The 16,700-nt window shown below is 46.4% G+C and overlaps 1 protein-coding gene and 1 pseudogene across 1 annotated transcript in view; one reads left to right on the forward strand and one right to left on the reverse strand.

Annotated features, from left to right (window-relative positions):
- Window positions 1-16,700, reverse strand: part of LOC147120556 (low-density lipoprotein receptor-related protein 1-like) — a 2,135,446-nt gene that overhangs the window by 1,610,891 nt on the left and 507,855 nt on the right. The gene's annotated exons all lie outside the window — the stretch shown is intronic.
- On the forward strand, window positions 10,832-15,685 carry LOC147120558 (uncharacterized; annotated as a pseudogene).

Here is a 16,700-nt window from a genome sequence, read left to right on the forward strand (position 1 = left end):
GATGTATTTCCAAGTCAGGATGGTGTGTGACTTGGAGGGGAACTTGGAGCTGGTGGTGTTCCCATGCACCTGCTGCCCTTGCCCTTCTAGGTGGTACAGGTCGCGGGTTTGGGAATTGCTGTTAAAGAAGTCTTGGCGAGTTGCTGCAGCGCACCTTATAGAAGCTCCCCCACCAGAGCCCTCAGTGCTTCTTCCAAGTGGTGTTCAACATGGAGGAGTACTGATTCATCAGCTGAGGGAGGGCAGTAGGTGGTAATCAGCAGGAGGTTTCCTTGCCCATGCTTGACCTGATGGCATGAGATTTCATGGGGTCCAGAGTTAATGTTCAGGACTCCCAGGGCCACTCCCTCCTGACTGTATACCACTGTGCCACCACCTCTAGTGGGTATATCCTGCTGGTGGGACAGGACATACTGGTGATGGAGGAGTCCGGGACATTTGCTGAAAGGTATGATTCTGTGAGTATGACTATGTCAGGCTGTTGCTTGACTAGGCTGTGGGACAGCTCTCCCAATTTTTGCACAAGTCCCCAGATTTTAGTGAGGAGGACTTTGTAGGGTCAACAGGGCTGGGTGTGCCTTTGTCGTATCTGATTCCGATGCCTAGGTCGATGCTGAATGATCTGTCCAGTTTTATTCTTACTGTGCTTTTTTGTAGCAGATTGGTACAACTGAGTGGCTTGTAAGGCCATTTCAGAGGGCAGTTAAGAGTTAAGAGTGCTGTGGGTATATAGGCCAGATCAGGTAAGGATGGCAGATTTCCTTCCAAAAAAAGACATTAATGAACCAGATGGATTTTTATGACAATCCAGTAGTTTCATGGTCACCCTTACTGATACTAGCTTTTTATTCCAGATTTATTTAATTAACTGAATTTAAATTCCCCAGCTGCCGTGGTGGGATTTGAACTTGTGAACTCCAAATCATTAGTCTAGTAACATAACAACTATGCTAACTTACCCCCGAATTGCATCTGCTCACATTAAACGTTATTTATCACTACCGACTCACTATCCCAATTTATTTAGATCCCTTGGTATTTGGTTTGCCTGTTCGTGGTTTTAAAAAAAAATTAATTCTTGGTTTCAAATACTTTTTGTGGAAAAGGGTGAAAAAATACTGAAACATGACATTCATAAAGGAATTCTAGGCAAAAATGTTAAGCAAAGCACTACAAAAAGAAATTAAACAACTGATAATTGTAACTTGACCTGACAAAACCAGCTCATCAATACTTTTTATTACTTTCAAATAATCGCATTAACCCAATTACTTTTTTCTGTTCTATTGAAATGAACTTTTTTCTGTTGTTTTCAAGTTGTGTATTTATGAAATATTTGTCTTATCCCTAGTCATTTCGGGCTGAATTTTGCCAACGCTCGGAGGGTGGGTTCGGAGGCGGGTCCGCTGTCAAAATGGCAGTGATTGACAGCGGGGCGGAAGTCCACTCTGAACCCACCTCCGTGTTAATTTCTCAAGTGCGGGCTCTGCCTGCGGTTTGCAGACCCAGTACTAAGCGACGGGTCAGGCAATTGAGATACGCAAAAAGCTGCTTAAAGGTATTTAAGCAGCATTTTACCAGGTCCTAATGATTTTTCCACTTTTTTTTTTAAGGAGGTTCCTGGTGCTCAGGGATCACATCAGATAAGTGTGTTGGATTCTCAATGACTCTGCATTGCTGTGAAAGGTTGACAGCTGCAAAAGTGTTATAAAAGCTACCATTTCACAGCTGTTCAATTTCCAATCTTAGAAGCTGGAGCCTTCAGGATTTGAAATACACTTCTGAGCTTTATCGAGGTTTGAAGTGTTTGGAGCAACTTCTCTCACCATTGACAGATCGCTTCTGTCATCTCAACTTCAGCTGCCATCTATTCTATCAGCATCGGTGCCCTTGAAAACATCTCACCTTGGTCCTCAGAATCCCACCATGATCAGCCCCAACACCAGCAGCACCAGGCACACCAGCAGCGCCAACAACAACACCAACCTTCTCTGCAATCACCTGATGCTGCACAGGACACAGGGCATCAGCACCCGAGCACATGGCTGCCTGGGAGGCCAGGGATGGCTTCACCATGGCCAGATTTACTTCACTTGACGCTGTACACCCTGGCTGCCACATGATGTGCCAGGTTGGCACCACCCCATAATAACATCATAAAGCATCCCTACAATGCCCAATTCCTTTCACACTCATCACCATTGAGGGTGGGGAGGGGGGGTAGTGGTGGTGGGGGGTACCGTTATGTCTCACCCTTCATTGCAACTCACGAAGCCAATTCCAAAGGTGGACACAGATCTGCCCAAGAAGGCAAAGTGTTGAAAATAAAGATTTCAATGTTTGACAGCACATTAACAGAAACTTCACATGAACATTGGCAATAACACCCAACTACCTACCTTTGTGTGTTGTTAATTGGTATGTTTGGACTAGGATGAGGGTGAGTGTGAGGGGCGGCTAGTGAGATGGGATGTGATAATGCAGATAGAGAGGGGTGGGTGGAGGTACAAGGTAAGTTGGTGTGAGTAAGGATGTGCAGGAGTAGGGTAGGGAAAGCAGAGTGATGGGGATGTGATAATGCAGATTGAGAGGGATGGGTGGAGGTGCAAGGTAAGTTGGTGTGAGTAAGGGTGTGCAGGAGTAGGGTAGGGAAGGCAGAGTGATGGGGATGTGATGAGTGGCACAGCAGGATGAGGCTGTGTGGCTTTGCAGTAACGTTTTGTGACCTACTGAGATCATTGAAAGGCTTGCGCCACTGCAGCCTGGTCCTCTTAACAACATCCCTGCTTGTGCCCTCCTGTGCAATGTGCAACCAGGCTGTGTTTGTCTCCTGGGCAGGTCTCTTCTGCCCATTGGAAGGGAAAAGAACCTCCCTGCATGCTGTGACTCCATGTATACCTATGGAGGGAGTAATGGGAGAGCCTGGGTGCAGCTATGCACCTTTGTGCAGTGCTCATCAGTGTTTGCAGCACCTCAATGTTGTAGAACACTGACAGCACAACTGTCAAAATGATTGTGGACAAGGCCCCTTTAAGGAAACTGGCTGATGATGTGTCATCAAATGACATCATCAGATCCACTTTCTATCAATTGGCTGGGAACCTCGCAGGACAGGCTTAACAAGCCCAATCAACAGAAAATCTTATTGGAGGCTGGGACCGAGACAGATGCGGGGTCCTCACACGCCATGGATGTTGCCCGCCCTGGACCTACCGAGGTTGGAAAAACCCAGCCCTTCCTCTTTGTCTCCTTGTAGCAGCTTGCTTATCATAGACTGGATTTGCCTGGCTTATGCCCCTCCTACTTACTTCTGTGCATTCTGCATCCAATGCCAGTCAGTTACTTTAGTTCTGCCATCTGTCATCTTTAAGTCTCCATTGTTTAAATTTACAGGTAATTTGTTGAATCTGTTTGAGTCTGATTCTCTATTCTTTCTCATTTCACGTAATAGAATTTTTACTTAGTACAAAATTAATCCTACACGTTCTAACCATGCTATTTAATTCATTTTATTGTAGACATTGTTTAATTTATTACTTCCATTCTATTGAATTTTCATCTGTTGCCATTATGTGCTGGTTTTTTTACTGAGTAACAACCTATTTTACAATTTAATTAGCAAAAGAACCAGAGGGGAGATGAGGACAATTTCCTTTTTGCAGCAAGGCATTATGATGGTGCCCTGTGATGAGCTTCCGACCACATATCCACCCCATCACCAAGACCGCCTACTTCCACCTCTGTAAAATTGTCTGTCTCCGCCCCGCCTCAGCCCATCTGCTGCTGAAACCCTCCTCCAGGCCTTTGTTACCTCTAGGTTTGACTATTGCAATGCTCCCCTGGCTGGCCTCCCATCTTCCACCCTCCATGAACTTGAACTCATTCAAAACTGTGCAGCCCGTATCTTAACTCGTACCAAGTCCCACTCATTCATCTCCCCTGTGCTCGCTGACCTACTTTGGCACCGAATCCAGCAATGCTTTGATTTTAAAATCCTCATCCTTGTGTTCTAATCCCCCCATGGCCTCGCTCCTCCCTTTTGCTGTAACCTCTTCAGCCCTGCAACCCTCCGAGCTCTCTGCGTACCTCCATTTCTGGCCTTGAGCATCCCTGATTTTAATCGCTCCACTATTGGCTGCCGTGCTTCCAGCTGCCTGGGCCCCCAGGCTCTTGAATTCCCTCCCTAAACCTCTCCACCTCTCTCTCCTCCTTTAAGACGTTCCTTAAAACCTACCTCTTTGACCAAGCTTTTGGTCATCTGTCCTAATATCTCCTTCTGTGGTCTGATGTCTAATTTTGTTTGATAATGGTCCTGTGAAGTTTTACTACTTTAAAGATGCTATACAAATGCAAGTTATTGTTTTTGCAATGCACTACCGGAATGGCGGTGGAAGCAAATTCAATAGTAACTTTCAAAAGGGATTGGATATATACTTGAAAAAGGAAAGATTTGCAGGGCTATGGAGACGGGGCAAGGTAATGGGACTAATTGGATAGCTCTTTCAAAGAGCCGGCACAGATATGATGGACTAAATGGCCTCCTTCTGTGCTGTACGATTCTATGATTAATTAGCACATTTCTAAGATTTTCTGCTGTTAAATGTGCCTAATTTCTTTCTTATTTAGCACCAACCAAAGATATTTTCTGATTCTTACTCTATGGAATATTTGCCATGCTGGTCACCTGAGTAGTTGTGCCCAGAACTGCCGATATGTTTGTAACACCGGAGCTATTGCAGTACTCCTTGTTTATTAAAACAAAACACTTGACTCTAGTTAAATTTTCATCAAGCAGGCAGAATTTAAAACATGGCCACAACAATACACATACCTATGTTTGCAGAAATTATAACTGAGTAATGCTTCTTTAAAATTACTGTCCTTTCAGAATCCAGCTTTAGATTACAAAAATGCTTCATGGTATTGCGCCAAGGGTCTCAGTTTAGTCTTTTGAAGAAATTGTAGTGCAACCTTTCTATTTCACTGGACAATGAGTCATTGGTTAGTACATCAATTTTGTGGTATAAGTTTTGTATGCTATTTCATAAATAGCATTGCGCCAGTCTCCAGAATAGGAGCTTATCTCTCACATCAACACACTATAGTACCTCTCATTCAACTCTTTCATATTTCAATTCATCTCATTTGTCTAACCTCTTATGTCACTTCAAAACTCTATTTTGGCCTAGTTAGGACTTTCGTGAGCTAGGGGATATTGTAAGGGGACAAAAAAGACTTCTTAGAATTAAAAGTTAGAAGAAACTATAACTTCTTAGAATTAAAATGAGTGGAAACTAGGCTGATAAGTTTGTCTCCTATCCTTGCTTAGGAGTGTAGGACTTAGACACAACAGGAACTGTAAAGCTAATAAGCTGGCCTTTTGTCCTTGCTTAAGATAAGGCAGGACATGTAGGACCTAGACAAAACAGGGACTGTAAAGCTAATAAGCTGGTCTTATGTCCTTGCTTATGATAAGGCAGGACATACAGATTCTCAAAGCATGATGTAAGCACCTCCTGGCCAGAGCAGGAACAGATAGTCCTGTAGACCAATCAATGAGTGTAGAAGGGGGGTGCACAGGGGGTGCACGCCTCAAGTTAGGGTATAATTGCTGTACGTATTTGATACTCGGTGGAAGAATCCTTTCTCTGGGATGAGACTGAGATTTTCCCCTTGCATATGCTTGAATAAAGATCGTGAAACTTATCCAAGGTGTCCGTCTGGTGAATTCATGGTTTCTGTAGGGCAAGTATCGACCCCTTATCTCAGGGGGTCCGCTTAAGAAGAGGGAAGACTTCTCTTTTACCCCAACAATTGGTGTAGTCGGCAGGATACAGACTCTCTGACCCGAACAATGTCTTAGCAGTTGGGGTGAGTATCTTTTAAATACCACCTACAAGTTAGAGCTGATACATTGTGGACGGGAAGGGAGGTAATCTGTATAAAAGATCTAAGTATAGCAAACCACGAACTGACGGAAACCGAAGAATAAGCACGATACGGGTTATGAGTAAGTCCTGAAACACGGCCAACGAGGTAATACCAGCGAACCGGTATTGGTCGTATACGGCTGGTGCAGACAAGAAGGAATACAAGAATAACCTAGGGGCGATGTACCAACCCCAGCATTTTACAGGTAAGAGTAGGTCCTGAAGCGCGGCCAACGAGGTAATACCAGCGAACCGGTATTGGTCGTATACAGCTGGCGCAGACAAGAAGGAGTACAAGAGTAACCTCGGGGCGATGTAACAACCCCAGTGATGTTAAAGAATAGCCAACGGGTATGACTGGGGACTGGAGGGGACCCTAGTAAAAATGCTAGCGGAAAAGAATGTGAAACTAATAGATACGATGAAGAAAAATGATTGGCAACCGAACGACCCACCGGTAAAACAAAGAGAATGGTGGGCTAAGGATACAAAATTAAAGGAAGAAAAGCTCAACATTTTAGTGGCTCGCGCATAGTATGACTTGAGTAGACGTCCTCGAATTTGGGCCAAAAATGGGTGCCAAAATTGTACCCGAGTACCAGTAATTTAAGGAAGGGAATGAGGAAAAAATGTAAGCTTTATCGACACAGATGCTATCAGTTTCTGTCCAAAACAAGTAAAATACAGGATTTGCTGAGTGAAAGGAATCTTAACAGGAATGCTGGAATCTCAGTTTGCGTGAAAGCGTGTGTTGTGTTTGTTTTAGCTCCACCCACTCTTTTGTACAGAGAGCTAAAAGCTGTTTAACCCTTTGAAGACTTGTCTTGAATGATGGACAAGCATGTGTTGTTTTAAGTTTGTTAATTGTTTTACAAAAGATAAGCTTCAGCCTTGAAGTTACAGTTGCCAATGTGCCTGGAAGAAAATGAATTTGAATGTTTACGAGGCATGGGTAATTGTTTCTTTGTTAATGTGGCTTCTTTCTGTCTTTTCCAAGTGATACTGGTTAGTTTAAAAAAAATGATCTGGATTAAATTGGAGTTATGAGGTTAATTAACCTATTAAAACCAGACTTTCATTGTGGCCACGGTGAAATTCTAGTTGGTGTAAATTTGAGTAGACCGAATTGAATAAGATAACATCGCTCCGCAAGAACATCAGATAGTGGCAGGTCCCTCTACAATATTCAAATTACTACGGTACTGGGAGCCCTACAGATTGCGGGACTAAAGGTAAACCCTAGAAAGGTACAGATAGGGAAGGACGAAGTAACCTACCTAGGATACATAATAACACAAGGGAAGAGACAAATGCCCGAAGACAGAAAGGAGGCTATTAGAATAATGCTGAGGCCAGGAAATGTGAAAGGGGTCAGGCAGGTACTAGGGCTATTTAATTATTGCCAGACACTTTATCCCAGAATATGCAGAAATGGACCAGGCTGTACAGGATTTGATCAAAGGGGGGAAACCATCCCAGGAGACGGTGGAAACATAGAAACATAGAAACATAGAAGATAGGAGCAGGAGTAGGCCATTCGGCCCTTCGAGCCTGCTCCGCCATTCAATGTGATCATGGCTGATCATCCAAATTCAGTACCCTGTCCCTGCCTTTTCCCTATATCCCTTGATCCCTTCAGCCTCAAGAAACATATCCAAATCTTTCTTGAATATATTTAATGAACTGGCCTCCACCGCCCTCTGTGGCAGAGAATTCCACAGGTTCACCACTCTCTGGATGAAGAAATTCCTCCTCATTTCAGTCCTAAATGGCTTACCCCTTATCCTTAGACTATGACCCCTGGTTCTGGACTCCCCGGCCATCAGAAACATCCTTCCTGCATCTAGTCTGTCCAGACCTGACAGAATTTTATAGGTTTCGATGAGATCTCCTCTCAATCTTCTAAACTCCAGTGAGTATAAGCCCAATCGACACAATCTCTCCTCATACGTCATTCCTGCCATCCCAGGTATCAGCCTGGTGAATCTTTGCTGCACTCCCTCCATGGCAAGAACGTCCTTCCTCAGGTAAGGTGACCAAAACTGCACACAATACTCAAGGTGCGGTCTCACCAAGGCCCTGTACAACTGTAGCAAGACCTCCTTGTTCCTGTACTCGAACCCTCTTGCTACGAAGGCCAACATACCATTTGCCTTCTTAACCGCCTGCTGCATCTGCATGCTTACCTTCAGAGACTGGTGCACAAGGACACCCAGGTCTCTTTGCACTTCCCCTTCTCCCAATCTATTGCCATTCAAATAATAATCTGCCTTCCTGTTTTTGCCACCAAAGTGGATAACCTCACATTTATCCACATTATAGTGCATTTGCCATGTTTCTGCCCAATCATACAACCTGTCCAAATCGTACTGGAGTTTCCCGACATCCTCCTTGCAGCTTACCCTCCCGCCCAGCTTTGTGTCGTCTGCAAATTTGGAGATATTACATCCAATTCCCTCGTCCAGATCATTAATATATATTGTGAACAGCTGGGGTCCTAGGACCGATCCTTGCGGTACCACTAGTCACTGCCTGCCACTCGGAAAATGACCCGTTTATTCCAACCCTTTGCTTTCTGTCCGCCAACCAGTTCTCTATCCAAGTCAATACCTTGCCCCCAATCCCATGTGCCTTAATTTTGCACGCTAATCTCTTGTGTGGGACCTTATCGAAAGCCTTCTGAAAGTCCAAATACACCACATCCACTGGTTCTCCCTTATCTATTTTACCAGTTACATCCTCAAAAAATTCCAGTAGATTAGTCAAGCATGATTTACCTTTTGTAAATCCATGTTGACTTTGTCCGATCCTGTCACTGCTTTCCAAGTGCTCTGCTATTACATCTTTTATAATAGACTCTAGCATTTTCCCCACTACCGATGTCAGGCTTACCGGTCTATAATTGCCCACTTTTTCTCTACCACATTTTTTGAATAGTGGGGTAACATTAGCTACCCTCCAATCCATGGGTACCGTTCCAGAGTCTATCGAGTTCTGGAAGATGATCAGTAATGCATCTACTATCACTAGGGCCACTTCCTTAAGTACCCTGGGATGTAGACCATCAGGCCTTGGGGATTTATCGGCCTTCAGTCCCATCAATCTTCCTAACACCATTTTCCTACAAATACTGATTTCTTTCAGTTCCTCGCTTTCATCAGACCCTATGTTCCCCGGCATCTCTGGGAGGTTATTTGTGTCCTCCTTTGTGAAGACAGAACCAAAGTATGCATTTAGTTGGTCTGCCATTTCCTTGTTTCCCATTATAAATTTGCCTGATTCTGACTGTAAGGGACCTACACTTGACTTCACTAATCTTTTTCTCTTCACATATCTATAAAAGCTTTTACAGTCAGTTTTTATGTTCACCGCTAGCTTACTCTCATATTCTATTTTCCCTTTCATAATTAATCCCTTTGTCCTCCTTTGTTGACTCCTAAACTGCTCCCAATCCTCAGGATTATTGCTTTTTCTAGCCAATTTATATGTCCTCTCCTTGGATCTTATGCTATCCCTAATTTCCCTTGTTAGCCACGGTTGAGTCACCTTTTTTGTTTTATTTTTACGCCAAACTGGGATGAACAAATTCTGTAGCTCATCCATTCGGTCTTTGAATGTTTGCCATTGCCTATCCACCGTCAACCCTTTGAGCGCCATTCCCCACTCAATCCTACCCAACTCGCTCCTCAGACCATCGTAGTTTCCTTTATTTAAATTGAGGACCCTTGTCTCTGAGTCAACTACTTCATTCTCCATCTTAATGGACTGGGGCACCGACCAAGAAACAGCGTTTGTAAAGTTAAAACAAGCCCTCATAAGTGCCGCTGCCCTGGGATTACCTGACCAGAATAGGCCATTCCACATCTATAACTACCACAGTAAGGATCGTTACAATGCGGTAGTAACCCAAGTGCATGGGGGTAGACAAAGGCTGGTAGCGTACTACTCCACTAAGCAGCAGCCTGTAGCTGCAGGATTGTCCAGATGCGTTGCTGCCCTCGACTGCGCTGCGTGGGCCATCAGAGTTAGTGAACCAATATTGATGTCAGGACAAATTATTCTACATACCCAGCATACCCTAGCAGAGCTGCTTAACACAGGAAGGCTAAGAATTGTATCAGATGCGCGTAGGGCCACAAGGAAGGCGATGCTCATACCCCCTCAATGGCACAGTAACAATAGTTAAAGACAACAGTAACAATCCCGCAGGGTGGATTATGGATAGTCGATATGCTTTTGGGGTGGTGCATGATTACATGGTAGCCTGGAGTAGGCGAGGATATATGACATCAGGAGGAGGACCCATAAGACATGAGAATATAATCAAGGAATTAGTGGGAGCCTCCCTCCTATCCCAAGAGTGCGCAATAATAAAAAATTAAAGCACACATGAAGATCACTGACCGACACCAACAGGGCAATGCATGGGCAGACAAGGCAGCCAAGCGGGCAGCTGAGAAAGGGAATCTGACCAATGAAGCACAAGTCGGTGCGTGTGCAATTGGGCCCAAGGAGGTGAACATGCTTAAGGTACCGGAAGAAGCCACCCCGCGGGACAGGGATGGGTGGACATGTTACCCCGAGTCCTGATGAAATTAAGGGCAATCCCTAGCTGGACTACAGGACTGACGCCCTTTGAGTTAATGACAGGAAGAGCAATGAGACTGCCCGAGTTACTGGTCACAGGAAGTGAGGACGTAGGACCATATAAAGACAGAATACGGAGGCTTGTGATGGAACTCTGTAAGCAATTACATGACCTGAAAGCACAGGCTAGAGACTAGCAAGTAATTAAAGGCTTAGAGAACGATACCAAGGATACTCAAAGTCCAAATACCCGAGGTAGGCAGTCAGGTAATGGTAAAGCTAAACAACCCAGAGAAACCCGGGTTCTCACCAAAATGGACCGGCCCCCATCAGGTAATAATGGTAAGTGACACATGCGCATGCGTAGATATAAGGGGCACCGGCAAATGGAAACACTGGACCCAGTTGAAAAGGCATGGACCCTAATTAACTGATGACGGCCAGGAAATATTATGTTTTACGGGATCGTATCCCTTATAGGGGGAGCCACGGGAGAAGCTGTGCAGGCCAGCCAAAAGGACCAACAAGGCCTTTATTACAGAAACTCGAGCGATGTTAGCTGTGATCAGGAGCAACAGGGGGATTGGTAATAAAGTAAACCATAAGCCTGTACAATAACTTGACCCTACGAGCTCTTGAAGGCCCTGAATCAAGAACCATGACATTTAATATGAAAAGGAGGACAGGTAGAAAAGGGGACCGAGAGAAAAGAGGGATACTAGAAACGGCAGGGGTTGCGATGGTGAACACTATAGACCTGCATACCTTAGACGATCGGGTTGCTGCCCTAAGCCGAACCTTACAAGGATTGCTGGGTAGGGAAGGGGATAACCAAAGACTGCAGGCACAGCTAGGTGATGGCCCGGAGGGAGAATTGCTACAAGTGGCCCACACGTTGTGGGACCACGCCAGAACTATAAATTTGATAAACAAAGCAGGGGAAGATATGAGCCGGCAACTACAGTCGGAAATAGTTTGCACAGGGAACAGAGCATGGATACTCAGTGAAGTACAACATAACCCAGAGCAACTCCAAAATGGAGAAGTGCCGGATTGGATACCGAATAATGTATTTACCAATTGGACCTTAGATAAAAACATGACTCATATACATGTGAGGTACGGAGGAATAGTCATGCTTGTTTACCAAAAGTTAGATGCATAACCGGACATTTAAATATACAGGAAACTCTCGTTTAAACGGCACCTAAATATCCAGAATTCTCTATTAACTGGCAAAATTCTCACTCCGAAAACAACACCTCAATAACCGGCAATGTTGCTGAGTCTGAGCCTCCCGCGGTGGCCGAGTTAGTCAGTGGGGGCAGTTCTCCAAACTGCCACTACTCGGCTTCTTGGCGCTGTCAGAAGTCGGAACACCTCAATACCCCTGTAACAGGAGTCTGACTCTCCCGCGCTGCTGGTAGTCTCTTCTGATCCGCCAATTTACATGGGTACTGTGTGTCTCCCACGCTGCTGGTAGTCATTGCATTGCATTACCCTCAACTGGCAGTACTGTACTTAATCAAGCATCTTCCACCATCCATTTAACACAACATTCTATGGGTGAGTACCCAATTACTGTATACTGCACATTTCTTGATTCTTAAAATTTTTCTTTCTTAAAAATAGCCTCGGTAGATAACCCTCTCCGTCATCTGGAATTTTTGATCAACCGGCAACATGCCGGTCCCGTCGGTGCCGGATACCAAAGAGTTTCCTGTAATAGGATTTGTACTAGCAATACCGCAGTATGATGTAACAAAAGGAAATCCCTTATACCAAACAAATATAGGGGAGATAAGGAATCAAACTCGCTTGAACGACCATGACTTGTCCAGACATGTGATTAAAGAGAACAACAGTATGAGGGGTATTAACATAGATGATTGTTATAGAAATAACCAAGTTGTTTTATGCCGAGATCCACCAAGAACGACCAAGGATGACTGTGGTTATGGCCGAACGGAAGGGTGCACATTGAGTAACATGCCAATGACACGGGATTCCGAAACAACCGCCGCCCCACGGGGCAATGCAGAATGGTGTGTGAGCACCCGCCACCCCAGGGGGAATGGAGAATGGTGTGTGTGCACCCACCGCCCCGTGGGGGAATGTAGAATGGTGTGTGAGCACCCACCGCCCCGCGGGGGAATGGAGAATGGTGTGTGAGCACCAAGGCACTGCCCCACGGGGGAATGGACAATGGTGTGTGAGCACCAAGGCACCGCCCCGCGGGGGAATGGAGAATGGCGTGTGAGCACCAAGGCACCGCCCCGCGGGGGAATGGAGAATGGTGTGTGAGCACCCGCCGCCCCGCGGGGGAATGGAGAATGGTGTGTGAGCACCGCCGCCCCGCGGGGAATGGAGAATGGTGTGTGAGCACCGCCGCCCCGCGGGGGAATGGAGAATGGTGTGTGAGCACCCGCCACCCCGCGGGGGAATGGAGAATGGTGTGTGAGCACCGCCGCCCCGCGGGGAATGGAGAATGGTGTGTGAGCACCGCCGCCCCGCGGGGGAATGGAGAATGGTGTGTGAGCACCCGCCACCCCGTGGGGGAATGGAGAATGGTGTGTGAGCACCCGCCGCCCCGCGGGGGAATGGAGAATGGTGTGTGAGCACCCGCCGCCCCGCGGGGGAATGGAGAATGGTGTGTGAGCACCCGCCGCCCCGCGGAGGAATGGAGAATGGTGTGTGAGCACCAAGGCACCACCCCACGGGGAATGGAGAATGGTGTGTGAGCACCCGCCGCCCCGTGGGGGAATGGAGAATGGTGTGTGAGCACCCGCCGCCCCGCGGGGGAATGGAGAATGGTGTGTGAACACCCGCCGCCCCGCAGGGAATGGAGAATGGTGTGTGAGCACCCGCTGCCCCGCAGGGGAATGGAGAATGGTGTGTGAGCACCCGCCACCCCACGGGGAATGGAGAATGGTGTGTGAGCACCCACTGCCCCGCGGGGGAATGGAGAATGGTGTGTGAGCACCCACTGCCCCGCGGGGGAATGGAGAATGGTGTGTGAGCACCGCCGCCCCGCGGGGAATGGAGAATGGTGTGTGAGCACCCGCCACCCCGCGGGGGAATGGAGAATGGTATGTGAGCACCAAGGCACCGCCCCGCGGGGGAATGGAGAATGGTGGAATGGTGTCTGAGCACCAAGGCACCGCCGCCCCACGGGGGAATTGAGAATGGTGTGTGAGCACCAAGACACCCAATAGGCCAGTTACGAATAAGGGAGGGACCACCTCCTGTGCCATCACGGATACGAACTTCTGCTTTACCCCACAAGAAGAGGGAACAGTGCCGATGGATTGGAGGGTAGCTAACGTTACCCCACTATTCAAAAAGGGGGGTAGGGAAAAAGCAGGTAATTACAGACCTGTAAGCCTTACATCAGTTGTGGGCAAAATGCTGGAGTCCATCATTAAGGATGAAATAGCGGAGCACTTAGCAAATGGGGACAGGATAGGACAGAGTCAACATGGATTTACAAAGGGTAAATCGTGCTTGACTAATCTATTGGAATTTTTTGAGGGAGTAACTGGTAGAATAGATGGGGGAGAGCCAGTAGATGTGGTGTACCTGGACTTCCAAAAGGCCTTCGATAAGGTCCCACATAAAAGATTAGCATGGAAAATTGAGGCTCATGGGATAAAGGGGAAAGTTTTGGCGTGGATAGGGAACTGGCTGTCAGATAGAAAACAGAGAGTTGGAATAAACGGCTCATTTTCTGAATGGCAGGCAGTAACAAGTGGGGTACCACAGGGATCTGTCCTGGGCCCCCAGCTGTTCACAATTTACATTAATGACCTGGATCAGGGAGTCGGATGCAGCATTTCCAAATTTGCAGACGACACTAAACTAGGAGGTGGGGTGGGCTCAGAGGAAGAGACCAGGAAGCTCCAGAGCGATTTGGACAGACTGGGCGATTGGGCGGATAAATGGCAGATGCACTATAATGTGGACAAGTGCGAAGTTATCCACCTAGGGTGCAGGAACGGGAGGGCAAATTATTATTTAAATGGCAATAGATTGGGAGAGGGGGAAGTACAGAGAGACCTGGGTGTTCTTGTACACCAGTCACTGAAGGCGAGCATGCAGGTGCAACAGGCGGTCAAGAAGGCAAACGGTATGCTGGCCTTCATAGCAAAAGGGTTAGAATACAGGAACAGGGATACCTTGCTGCAGCTGTACAGGGCACTGGTGAGACCACACCTCGAGTACTGTGTACAGTTTTGGTCGCCTCATCTGAGGAAGGATGTTCTTGCCATGGAGGGGGTGCAGCGGCGATTCACCAGGCTGATACCAGGAATGGCGGGAATGACCTATGAGGAGAGACTATGTAGTTTAGGGATGTACACACTGGAGTTTAGAAGATTGAGAGGGGACCTCATAGAAGTGTATAAAATTCTGACAGGTCTAGACAGACTGGATGCAGAAGGAATGTTTCCCTTGGCGGGTGAGAACAGAACTAGAGGACATAATTTAAGGATAAGGGCTAAACCATTTAGGACAGAGATGAGGGGGAATTTCTTCACTCAGAGAGTGGTGAACCTGTGGAACTCATTGCCACAGAGGGCAGTGTACGCCAGCTCATTAAATATATTTAAGAGGGAATTAGATATATTTCTACGGGCAAAAGGGGTTAAGGGTTACGGAGAGAAGGCGGGGACGGGATACTGAATTAAAGGATCAGCCATGATCTCATCGAATGGCGGAGCAGGCACGAAGGGCCGAATGGCCTACTCCTGCTCCTATCTTCTATGTATCTATGTATCTATATAAGAGACACATATAAATGGGTATATCATATATCCTGAACTAAAAGAAGAAACTATTAATGGGACAGTGGCGGACACTATCCGAGAAGGGTATACAAAGGCAATAAGGCCACAAGGAAAACCGATACCCGAACTGATCGAAGAACAGACCCAACTGGAGCATGACATTCAGAAGCCGAGACTAAAGTATGTTATTTTGATGGAAGAAATAGGTAAGCTACAAAAGGACACTGAAGAAATGTTGGCTAGTCGGCCTTGGTATACTAAGTTTTGGAATACTGGACTCAATGTGCAAATACACCCCTGGATAAGGATAATATCACATGTATTGGTTGTCGTACAAGAAGTTGTATCGGTGATCTTGTTGCTGTTATCCTGTCAAAAATGTAGCAGGAATAAGAGACAAGCCATAGCGAGAGCAATAAGTAAAAAACTGGATAAGGCACATTTAAAAAGTCTGGCAGAAAGGACTTATCTTATATAACCTTGATGGGAAAGCCAACAGGCAGATCCTGCAGTTTGGGAAGTAGCTACCCAAGCGGAGGGACAAACCTGGGGCTCGCCCACAAGAAAGTAATAGGGAAATGGCCTGGCTTGGGCCTATAGCCAAGGGCCATAAGGGGGGATTGTAAGGGGACAAAAAAGACTTCTTAGAATTAAAAGTTAGAAGAAACTATAACTTCTTAGAATTAAAATGAGGAAACTAGGCTGACAAGTTTGTCTCCTATCCTTGCTTAGGAGTGTAGGACCTAGACAAAACAGGAACTGTAAAGCTAATAAGCTGGTCCTTTGTGCTTGCTTAAGATAAGGCAGGACATACAGATTCTCAAAGCATGATGTAAGCACCTCCTGGCCAGAGCAGGAACAGATAATTCTGTAGACCAATCAATGATCATAGAAGGGGGGTGCACAGGGGGTGCACGCCTCAAGTTAGGGTATAATTGCTGAACGTATTTGATACTCGGTGGAAGAATCCTTTCTCTGGGATGAGACTGAGAATTTACTTATCCAAGGTGTCCGTCTGGTGAATTTGTGGTTGCTATAGGGCAAGTATCGACCCCTTATCTCAGGGGGTCCGCTTGAGAGGAGGGAAGACTTCTCTTTTACCCCAACAATAGAAACAACAATGCTGAGGAGCAATTTTATGAAGGTAAGGAAATGAGTAGGGAGCGTAAATTTGCTTCTGTGGCAGTTCCACCGGGTGTCCCTTACATATATAAAATAATGTACATAATTCACTTTAACCTAACTGTATGTATATTACTTACCTGTTTGGGCCGTTGCCCCTTTAAGACGCGCCCTAGCACGCTGACGTCACGTCACGTATCACGTGACGCACCTAAACGCGTCGGCCGCCGGCCTAGTTCGGCCGTCCGCTCCCTCGACGGTCGCAACGGCCAGCCAC

The sequence above is a fragment of the Somniosus microcephalus genome, chromosome 4 (genome assembly GCF_052327205.1).
Source record: "Somniosus microcephalus isolate GS21.2 chromosome 4, FLI_Smic_1.0, whole genome shotgun sequence".
NCBI lineage: Eukaryota > Metazoa > Chordata > Chondrichthyes > Squaliformes > Somniosidae > Somniosus > Somniosus microcephalus.